Source organism: Branchiostoma floridae, chromosome 11, assembly GCF_000003815.2.
Source record: "Branchiostoma floridae strain S238N-H82 chromosome 11, Bfl_VNyyK, whole genome shotgun sequence".
Classification (NCBI taxonomy): Eukaryota; Metazoa; Chordata; class Leptocardii; order Amphioxiformes; family Branchiostomatidae; genus Branchiostoma; species Branchiostoma floridae.
In genome coordinates, this window is record NC_049989.1 from 1,181,192 (window position 1) to 1,191,745 (window position 10,554).

Sequence of the window (10,554 nt, forward strand, 5' to 3'; positions counted from 1 at the left end):
AACTCGTGTAATTGTAGGGGATGGACGATCTCGAGTACTGCAATACGAGCCGATCCGCGGTCAGGACAGAGCGAGCTCTTATCCATGACCAACTTTCAAAAATCAATTTAATCTAGATTCCCCGATGGGGAATGTATCAGAGATTAAACTGATAAGAACAGATACTACACTTGATCTTAGCCAAAAGGCCGAGAAGCGATAACGATGACCGTGACCGCTAGCGCCCCACCCCGGGGCGGGCCGGCCCCGGCCCGTGGAGCACCAACAGTCGCCAACGACTTCCCATTCCGCCGCCGCAGGATAGCGGACACCTCTAACCCAGTTGTTTGTTGATCCAGTGCCAATCCCGCCCCGTTTTCCTTCCTTTCGGCACAACATGCGACCCGCACTACTTCCCGACGACACACCGCAGCCCCTCTCGCGACACCCTCTCTCACCTCGGCCCCGTTTTGCGGCAAAACACACGTGACGTCGCCACAACGCAACCGCTCACTTTCACTTTCAGACCTATACAACAACAACCGCGGCCTGGCCCACTCGACAATGGTGTTCGCGAACCGCGCTCCGCCACTGGAACGCGATTCTCGAACGCCGCCCTAGCGACGGAGAGAAAGTACACACAACACAAGCGGTACTCACCTTCAATGCAGTCTTGCTCAACTCGGCCTTTCTTTCCTCTCCTCCGGGGGCACCGGCACTGCAGTCTGAAACAGAAAAGAAAGGAATGGCTATCTACTCTTTCCACTAGCCCACTCCAAGAAACAGCTGAAGGTTAGGGTTAGGGTTAGGGTTAGAGTTAGGGTTAGGGTTAGGGTTAGGGTTAGGGTTAGGGTTAGGGTTAGGGTTAGGGTTACGGAAAGTCGGACACACAAACTGCAGGCTCTTCTCAATATGCGCTCCGTCCGTACACATTCCCCATCGGGGAATCTAGATTGATTTCATGTCTGAAAGTTGGTCATGGAATAAGGTAAACGCTTGCTCTGTCCTGACCGCGTAAAGAGATTGCAGTCTGTGTGTGACATGTGTGTGCGTGCAACTTCTTTTGGATTTGTAAGGGGATGGACCGATCTCGGAGGTACTGCAATACCGAGCCGATCCGCGGTCAGGACAGAGCAAGCTCTTATTCCATGACCAACTTTCAAAAATCAATTTAATCTAGATTCCCCGATGGGGAATGTATCAGAGATTAAACTGATAAGAACAGATACTACACTTGATCTTAGCCAAAAGGCCGAGAAGCGATAACGATGACCGTGACCGCTAGCGCCCCACCCCGGGGCGGGCCGGCCCCGGCCCGTGGAGCACCAACAGTCGCCAACGACTTCCCATTCCGCCGCCGCAGGATAGCGGACACCTCTAACCCAGTTGTTTGTTGATCCAGTGCCAATCCCGCCCCGTTTTCCTTCCTTTCGGCACAACATGCGACCCGCACTACTTCCCGACGACACACCGCAGCCCCTCTCGCGACACCCTCTCTCACCTCGGCCCCGTTTTGCGGCAAAACACACGTGACGTCGCCACAACGCAACCGCTCACTTTCACTTTCAGACCTATACAACAACAACCGCGGCCTGGCCCACTCGACAATGGTGTTCGCGAACCGCGCTCCGCCACTGGAACGCGATTCTCGAACGCCGCCCTAGCGACGGAGAGAAAGTACACACAACACAAGCGGTACTCACCTTCAATGCAGTCTTGCTCAACTCGGCCTTTCTTTCCTCTCCTCCGGGGGCACCGGCACTGCAGTCTGAAACAGAAAAGAAAGGAATGGCTATCTACTCTTTCCACTAGCCCACTCCAAGAAACAGCTGAAGGTTAGGGTTAGGGTTAGGGTTAGAGTTAGGGTTAGGGTTAGGGTTAGGGTTAGGGTTAGGGTTAGGGTTAGGGTTAGGGTTACGGAAAGTCGGACACACAAACTGCAGGCTCTTCTCAATATGCGCTCCGTCCGTACACATTCCCCATCGGGGAATCTAGATTGATTTCATGTCTGAAAGTTGGTCATGGAATAAGGTAAACGCTTGCTCTGTCCTGACCGCGTAAAGAGATTGCAGTCTGTGTGTGACATGTGTGTGCGTGCAACTTCTTTTGGATTTGTAAGGGGATGGACCGATCTCGGAGGTACTGCAATACCGAGCCGATCCGCGGTCAGGACAGAGCAAGCTCTTATTCCATGACCAACTTTCAAAAATCAATTTAATCTAGATTCCCCGATGGGGAATGTATCAGAGATTAAACTGATAAGAACAGATACTACACTTGATCTTAGCCAAAAGGCCGAGAAGCGATAACGATGACCGTGACCGCTAGCGCCCCACCCCGGGGCGGGCCGGCCCCGGCCCGTGGAGCACCAACAGTCGCCAACGACTTCCCATTCCGCCGCCGCAGGATAGCGGACACCTCTAACCCAGTTGTTTGTTGATCCAGTGCCAATCCCGCCCCGTTTTCCTTCCTTTCGGCACAACATGCGACCCGCACTACTTCCCGACGACACACCGCAGCCCCTCTCGCGACACCCTCTCTCACCTCGGCCCCGTTTTGCGGCAAAACACACGTGACGTCGCCACAACGCAACCGCTCACTTTCACTTTCAGACCTATACAACAACAACCGCGGCCTGGCCCACTCGACAATGGTGTTCGCGAACCGCGCTCCGCCACTGGAACGCGATTCTCGAACGCCGCCCTAGCGACGGAGAGAAAGTACACACAACACAAGCGGTACTCACCTTCAATGCAGTCTTGCTCAACTCGGCCTTTCTTTCCTCTCCTCCGGGGGCACCGGCACTGCAGTCTGAAACAGAAAAGAAAGGAATGGCTATCTACTCTTTCCACTAGCCCACTCCAAGAAACAGCTGAAGGTTAGGGTTAGGGTTAGGGTTAGAGTTAGGGTTAGGGTTAGGGTTAGGGTTAGGGTTAGGGTTAGGGTTAGGGTTAGGGTTACGGAAAGTCGGACACACAAACTGCAGGCTCTTCTCAATATGCGCTCCGTCCGTACACATTCCCCATCGGGGAATCTAGATTGATTTCATGTCTGAAAGTTGGTCATGGAATAAGGTAAACGCTTGCTCTGTCCTGACCGCGTAAAGAGATTGCAGTCTGTGTGTGACATGTGTGTGCGTGCAACTTCTTTTGGATTTGTAAGGGGATGGACCGATCTCGGAGGTACTGCAATACCGAGCCGATCCGCGGTCAGGACAGAGCAAGCTCTTATTCCATGACCAACTTTCAAAAATCAATTTAATCTAGATTCCCCGATGGGGAATGTATCAGAGATTAAACTGATAAGAACAGATACTCTTTTGACAAAAAGTACTTTATACTTGTCGAGCATTACTTTGTTCATTATCAGTCTATACCGAGGGAGGATAAACACTCCCCGGCTTACATATCTCTTGATACATCCCCCACCGGGGACCCAGACAAAAAAGATTCTGAAACGGATCGACTCGGATAACGCAGCACCTCGCTCCCACCCACCACTCACGGTCCATCCCCTGATAAGAACAGATACTACACTTGATCTTAGCCAAAAGGCCGAGAAGCGATAACGATGACCGTGACCGCTTTTTTAGGTTCCTGGCCTCCCTAATATAGGGAGACCAATACGACTAGGCCACTAAAAGTGGACGTAACACTGAGTCAGGTCTATGGAGACCCAGGAGAATCCCTCCGCCCAGGTAGAGTAGAAACCCGCAGGTCCAAGGCGTCGGAAATCAAACATCAGGCGATCCTTCAGGATCCTTCTCAACTTGTCTTCAAAGTCGGGGCCGGTGACATGTCTTCGTTGGAACTTCGAGTCACCTCTCGTTCTCCAGATCAGAGACCGGACTATCGCACTGGCAGCCTCGAGAACCAACCTGGTCTTCTTTGGGGTTGTTGGGGGGACACTACCAAACAAGGCAAAGGACTTCGTCACTTGAAAGCCAGGGAGGATGTGTCGTCTGATCAAGCCTCCAAGCCAATCCCACAGGCCATTGACCACAGGGCACTCCCAAAAGGTGTGTGGGACACTTTCATCCAGAGAACATCCTTGTCTTGGACAAGCACTATTTGGATGGTAGTTCCTCCACCCACTGAGTTTCAGGTTCGTCAGCAGAGAGTTATGGGCAACATGCCACGATATCATGCGATCCCAGTTTGAGTGTAAGCGGTTTTGCAGCGCTTTCCACACACCCTCCCAGTCACGAAGGGGGTCTTTCTGTACACATCTGGGAACAGTGCCCTCTGCTTCCAACAATGCAGTATACAGGGAAGCAGTGGTGCTAGATGTCCAGTCTACCACTATGCCTTTCCTAGCGATGTCTCCTAAGAGGTTGGCAATCTCTTCGTACTGCTTGGGCGGATTGAAAGAGTGTGGGGTAGTGTTGCTCCACGACTCTGGATCGATGCGACGGAGGCAAAGTCCCAGCCAGTAGTGCGCGAACCTACTGCCAGGATCCTGAGGATCTGTCAGTGCCTTCCTTACACACTTCAACAAAAGTGCATCTGCCTTATGGGCCACAGACACAAGGCCCAAACCTCCCTTGTCTTTTGATAGCGCTAGTGTGTCCAACTTGACTAGCGGAGTTTTGCCGTCCCATATGAAGCGGCGAATTTCTTGTTCAATCTTAACCTTTACTGATCTCGGGAGTGGATATACTGGAGCAACATACCACAGTCTGGCTGCGGCCAGGCTGTTAACCACCTCCACTTTGCCAATGAGGGTGAGCTTCCTATGCCTCCATTTATCTAGTTTCTCCTTAAACTTGGCGAAACGTTGGAGCCAAGCCTCCTCGGCGAGGCGAGAGCCATTTCCAGTCGGGTTACCCAAGATCTTAAGGTGGGTGGACACCCAACTGTGGATGGGGTACGGTTTGTCCTGCCGTCCCCTCCATCCCCCAAGCCATAGCGCTTTGGTTTTCCCCATATTCAGTTTTGACCCTGTGCCGCTTTCGAACCTGCCTATGAGGTAGAAAGTTCTGTCGATGGATTGCTGGTCTGTTAGCACGCAGGTGTTGTCATCAGCGTACTGCACTAGCTTTACCTCCTGCCCTTGCCCACCAGGGATCTGGACACCCTTAATCTGAGGGTCAGCCCTGATGGCCGCCGCCAGAGGTTCTATACAAAGCACATATAGGAGGGGGGACAGGGGACATCCTTGTCTAACCCCTCTACCAATAGATAGACGGGAAGTCAGGTTCCCGTTTACAAGCACTTGGCTCGACACATCTTCGTACAAGACCTTCATCCACTTACAGAAGTTTTGTCCGAAGCCAAGCTTTTCAAGGACGTTGGCCATGTAAGCATGGTCAACCCTATCAAATGCCTTCTCTTGATCAAGAGCCAGGAAGGCACAATCCAGGTTCTTATCATTGACATACGAGATTATGTCTCTGAGGAGACAGGAGCTGTCCACAATGGACCTACCCGGGATGCCACAAGTCTGGTTCGAGTGAACTACCTCTTCAATGACCACCTTTAGCCTATTTGCAAGGGTTTTGGTCAGGATCTTATAGTCTACGTTTAGTAGGCTTATCGGTCGGTTGTTTGCTGGGTCGAGTGGATCCCCGGACTTTTCTATTAAAGAAATAATACTCTCCCTTTGGGAAGGAGAGAGAAGACCCTCCTCCAAACCTTCATTTAACACGTCCAGCAAATCTTGCCCCACTAGGTTCCAGAAACGCCGGTAGAACTCTTTTGGCAAGCCATCAGAGCCCGGAGTTTTACCATTGGCCATTCCTTTCAGAGCATCTTCAAGCTCTGACAAGGAGACTGGCTTGTCTAGCGCATCTCGGCTAACCTGGGACAAGGCGGTGTCCAGCTTGTCTAAGAAGTACTGCTGGTCTTGTGTATTTATCTGGTCGGGTTCATACAACCGCGAATAGAAGGTCTGGAAAGCCTCCAAGATCCCATCCTTGGAGGATACAACTTCCCCTGTAGCGTTTCTGATACTGTGAATTAGACGCTTCTTCCCCTTTTCTCGCTCCTTTTGAAAGAAGAAACGAGTAGGCTTTTCGTCTTGCTCAAAAGCCCTGATCCTACTCCGGATCTTTTGACCCGACAGTCTGTCGAGTCGTAGTTTGGTCAGCTTCTCTTTGGCCTCTGAGTAGCGTTCCATGGTGTCGGAACACCCCCTCAACACATTCAGACGGGACCTGAGAAGATCTATTTCTCTTAGCAAGTCCCTCTCGACCAGGTTGGCCGAGTGGACTATTCGTTTGCTATGCTGCCTAATCAGGTCTTTGGTGTTGGATTTTATCTCCTCCCACCATTCCCTAAGATTTTCACAGTTTTGCTTAGACTCCTGCCAACTCTTATATTTCTCTTCAAAATCGTTGGCAAATAGTGGGTCTTCTAAGACTTTGACATTGCACTTCCATACACCAGGGCCTCGTTCAGTGTCCTGTGTGGGTGGCACTGACAACGAGACCATGTCATGATCAGAAAAGGAACAAGCCTGTATTACACAGGGACCAAGGTTACTGGTGGACGTGTAAAATCTGTCTAATCTAGACCTTGTGCTAGTGGCTTTCGACCTCCAAGTGAAGTCCTTCTGGTCAGGATGTTGGTCTCTCCAAACATCCACAAGACCTAGGTCTGCACAGAAATTTCTCAACTCCACTACATCCTGGGTATCATTCCCCGGTGTGGTGGTTGAGTCTGAGTATCTATCCAGGCTACAATCTAAAACACAGTTGAAATCCCCAGTTACTATAAGGGTAGCATTGGGGTGCATGTACTGGTGGAGGTCTTCAAAGAAGGTTTTTCTTTCTGCCGCAGTACTAGGAGCATAGACATTTACTACATTGTATTGGGTGTCGTCGGCCTTCACTAGTATCGAGACCACCCTACCATCTAAATCTGTCTGGGATGACACAAATTCCATCCGAGAGGATAGGAGGATGCCGACTCCCCTCGATGAATTTGTACCGAGGGACCAGAAAGCTTTGTACCCCCATTGGCGGGTCCATCTTTTCTTATCTTCTATAGAGGATACGTGGCACTCCTGGAGGCAGGCCACATCGACCTGCTCCGTTTTACACAGGTCGAAAACCAGATCCCTTTTGTCCCTATCTTTCATCCCGTTAACATTTAAGGTGAGTAATTTCCAATCCATCAATGTTTATGGTTGATCGTTTGACTTGGCATGTACACCGTTCCGGACCTAGGTTGGCTTTGGGTTGGCTTTGCTACCTGGCTTGGTAGGTTTGCCACTCTTGCCTTTGCCACTGTTTGTGGTGGACTTCTTCCTCGTGACGTTCTTGGCCTCTGGCTTCTTGCCCTTCTGAGAGGGCTCAGCCGAGGACGGGAACAAGTCTATCTGAGACCCGAACCCTTTTTCCTGAGGCTCGGGCAGGACTTTGGCCTTCTTGCCTTTCGTTGCTGCCTTTGGCGGGATGTTAGAACCATCCGAGGAGTCTTCCGACTCACTCGAGTGGGGGCGCTTTGGTGTGTCCACGTCCCCCTCTGTTTCCATGTCTATGATAAGGTCTCCCGACTCTGGGAGTGCCAGTGCGAGGCTGGCCTGAGGGTCTGCCTGTTCTGAGAGGGAGTCGGGGATTTTATTAGCCCCGTCTTCCGGTAGGCCTAAGGCCTCGAGGTCCCAAAAACCACCGGACTGAGGTGGTTCGGAAAGAGGTGTTACAGGTTTGGTCGCCGTAACCACCTCGGGTGGAGCGTCTCCCGCCACCTTGGGTGTTGTAGGTTTGGCACCCACAATCACCCCGGTGGAGGGGTCCCCTGCCACCTTGAGTGGCACAGTTTCCTCTTCCTTCCCATTCTCTCTTTCCTCCTCTTTTCCCTTTTCTTCCTCATCGTCCTCAACCTCCATATCCTCCTCCTTAGAGGGGGCACTCTTTCTAGCATCTTCGAAGTCACTACCTTCATCACTGCTATCATCTCTATCCTCCTCTTCCTTATCATCGACTTCTTTGACCGACTCATTGTCTTCCTTATCATCGTCTTCTTTGACCGACTCATTGTCATCACTAGTCAATTCGACTCGGGGTTTGAGCCCTACATTACCCTGCTGGGCACCACTTCCCCCGGGTCTATTCTGGTCATCAGACTGAGTCCATTCGGCTGTACTGCCCCACTTCGTGCCCATGGTCAGCCTGTTGGCAAAGCTCAGTGGACACGATCTGAGCGTGTGGCCCTCTTTCTTGCAGTTATTGCATTTGATCTGAGCGCTGCAATCTGCCGCCCTGTGCCCCAATTCGTGGCAGCGAGTGCACTTGACAGCCTGGCACGCTGCCACAAAGTGGTCCTGGCCACCACATCTATGGCACATCTTAGGTTGGCCGTTATACCTAATAGAGACATTGTCTCCACCCACCCTGATAGAATTGGGTATATGCTTGGACAGTAACATCTTATATTGCCGGGTTCCCGTTTTCAGATTCGGGAACCCCCGGCTGGCATACGTCAGAAACCTTCCGTCCTTTATAGTCCCGTATTCCCTGAGTTGGTACCGAACGTAATTGTCGTCCAACTCCAGAGAAGCACCGATAACGGTGACCAGGGTGACTCCATTCCCATACAGCTCAACGTCGATAGTTCTGTCGGCTGCAAGGGCAGGAGCCACCCTGTTTAGAGCGCTAGTGGTCTCAAACACCACTTCGGCCCATCCCCTTTCCTTACTTTGAATACCAGCGCAATCTCTCATAATATCCACCTTGTGTTTGCGCAGAAGCTCAACGATATCATCGAACTCTGCGTCCCGGTTCTCCAGGAAGGTGATGGCAACTGTTCTCCTTTTCGTGTACGCGGAGGGCGTAACCTGCGGCATGATTCGTAGCTCAGAAGCTCGTTTTGTAGAGGAAAAAAGGGGTTTAAGGGCTCGAGAAACCCCTTTTGGGCTCCCGAAAAGGCTCCCGGGAAACCCCTTTAGGCCCCCGGAATCTGGCCTCCGCTAAAAATAGCGACGTGACCTAAATACACTTCCGCCGCCGGGCTAAGACAATGGACCCGGGCGGACGATACCAAACCCCGGTTTACCCCGGTTTTAGGGGTGGGGGTCACTAAATACTTAACGCTACGACTAAGAGAGCCCAAATTTTCGCTGCAAGTAGCGAAAAATTATTTGAACAAACTGCCCAACTTTCACTTGGGTGCGACGAAGCGTACCCAAGTTACGAGGGGGTAAAGGTTTTGTTTTGATCCGTCAGCAACCCAAATACCAAGGAAGAGTCCACCTCCCGGTTTTGGGGGTGAGGGTCCACAAAAACCTCACCCAACAAGGTACAACACCCAAATTTTTGCTACAGGTAGCAAAAAATTATCTGACACAACTGCCCAACTTTCACTTGGGTACCGCGAAGGATACCCGAGTTACGGGAGGGCAAAAAGTCACGGCACTATCGCCACCCTCTGTCCTCGGGACGTCAAGCCAACGTACGCCGAGGCTTCCTCGTGGAGGGGGTACGATAAAACTAAAACAGCCGAAACTCGCTTAAAATAGATCGAACAAAGACAAGAAAAACATCCCCAAGATCCTGAGAGCAACAGCAAACCTTAGACTGACAAACCAGGCCTCAATGCCAACTCCTTCCGCCTAAAAAGGCTCGGAAAAGACACACGAGGCAGAGCGTGCTCAGGGTGCGTCCTCTCCGTGCGCCCCCTAGCGATAAGAACAGATACCACACTTGATCTTAGCCAAAAGGCCGAGAAGCGATAACGATGACCGTGACCGCTAGCGCCCCACCCCGGGGCGGGCCGGCCCCGGCCCGTGGAGCACCAACAGTCGCCAACGACTTCCCATTCCGCCGCCGCAGGATAGCGGACACCTCTAACCCAGTTGTTTGTTGATCCAGTGCCAATCCCGCCCCGTTTTCCTTCCTTTCGGCACAACATGCGACCCGCACTACTTCCCGACGACACACCGCAGCCCCTCTCGCGACACCCTCTCTCACCTCGGCCCCGTTTTGCGGCAAAACACACGTGACGTCGCCACAACGCAACCGCTCACTTTCACTTTCAGACCTATACAACAACAACCGCGGCCTGGCCCACTCGACAATGGTGTTCGCGAACCGCGCTCCGCCACTGGAACGCGATTCTCGAACGCCGCCCTAGCGACGGAGAGAAAGTACACACAACACAAGCGGTACTCACCTTCAATGCAGTCTTGCTCAACTCGGCCTTTCTTTCCTCTCCTCCGGGGGCACCGGCACTGCAGTCTGAAACAGAAAAGAAAGGAATGGCTATCTACTCTTTCCACTAGCCCACTCCAAGAAACAGCTGAAGGTTAGGGTTAGGGTTAGGGTTAGAGTTAGGGTTAGGGTTAGGGTTAGGGTTAGGGTTAGGGTTAGGGTTAGGGTTAGGGTTACGGAAAGTCGGACACACAAACTGCAGGCTCTTCTCAATATGCGCTCCGTCCGTACACATTCCCCATCGGGGAATCTAGATTGATTTCATGTCTGAAAGTTGGTCATGGAATAAGGTAAACGCTTGCTCTGTCCTGACCGCGTAAAGAGATTGCAGTCTGTGTGTGACATGTGTGTGCGTGCAACTTCTTTTGGATTTGTAAGGGGATGGACCGATCTCGGAGGTACTGCAATACCGAGCCGATCCGCGT

At 51.9% G+C, this 10,554-nt stretch overlaps 2 long non-coding RNA genes, 4 other non-coding genes and 1 pseudogene across 9 annotated transcripts in view; 1 reads left to right on the forward strand and 6 right to left on the reverse strand.

Moving 5' to 3' along the window:
• LOC118426595 overlaps nt 1-10,199 on the reverse strand; it is a 30,780-nt gene extending 20,581 nt beyond the window's left edge. For all 3 annotated transcript variants that reach the window (XR_004832428.1, XR_004832429.1, XR_004832430.1), the window contains exons 1-4: nt 10,092-10,199; nt 2,726-2,790; nt 1,683-1,747; nt 640-704 (exon numbers count right to left, since the gene is read on the reverse strand). This is a non-coding gene — a long non-coding RNA (uncharacterized LOC118426595). The remainder of the gene's footprint in view (nt 1-639; nt 705-1,682; nt 1,748-2,725; nt 2,791-10,091) is intronic.
• On the reverse strand, nt 16-200 carry LOC118426771. Its single transcript, XR_004832467.1, has one exon. It is a non-coding gene; the product is annotated as a U2 spliceosomal RNA (small nuclear RNA).
• On the forward strand, nt 91-10,095 carry LOC118426596. Of its 2 annotated transcripts, XR_004832432.1 has the most exons (4): nt 91-771; nt 1,382-1,814; nt 2,425-2,857; nt 9,791-10,095. It is a non-coding gene; the product is annotated as an uncharacterized LOC118426596 (long non-coding RNA). The 2 variants fall into 2 exon arrangements; XR_004832431.1 differs by lacking the exon at nt 91-771 and having other exon boundaries at nt 805-1,814.
• On the reverse strand, nt 1,054-1,243 carry LOC118426767. The gene has a single exon (XR_004832463.1). It is a non-coding gene; the product is annotated as a U2 spliceosomal RNA (small nuclear RNA).
• Nucleotides 2,097-2,286, reverse strand: LOC118426768. Its single transcript, XR_004832464.1, has one exon. It is a non-coding gene; the product is annotated as a U2 spliceosomal RNA (small nuclear RNA).
• On the reverse strand, nt 3,140-3,331 carry LOC118426772. Its single transcript, XR_004832468.1, has one exon. It is a non-coding gene; the product is annotated as a U2 spliceosomal RNA (small nuclear RNA).
• Nucleotides 9,536-9,652, reverse strand: LOC118426783 (annotated as a pseudogene).
• Nucleotides 10,200-10,554: the final 355 nt, after the last annotated feature.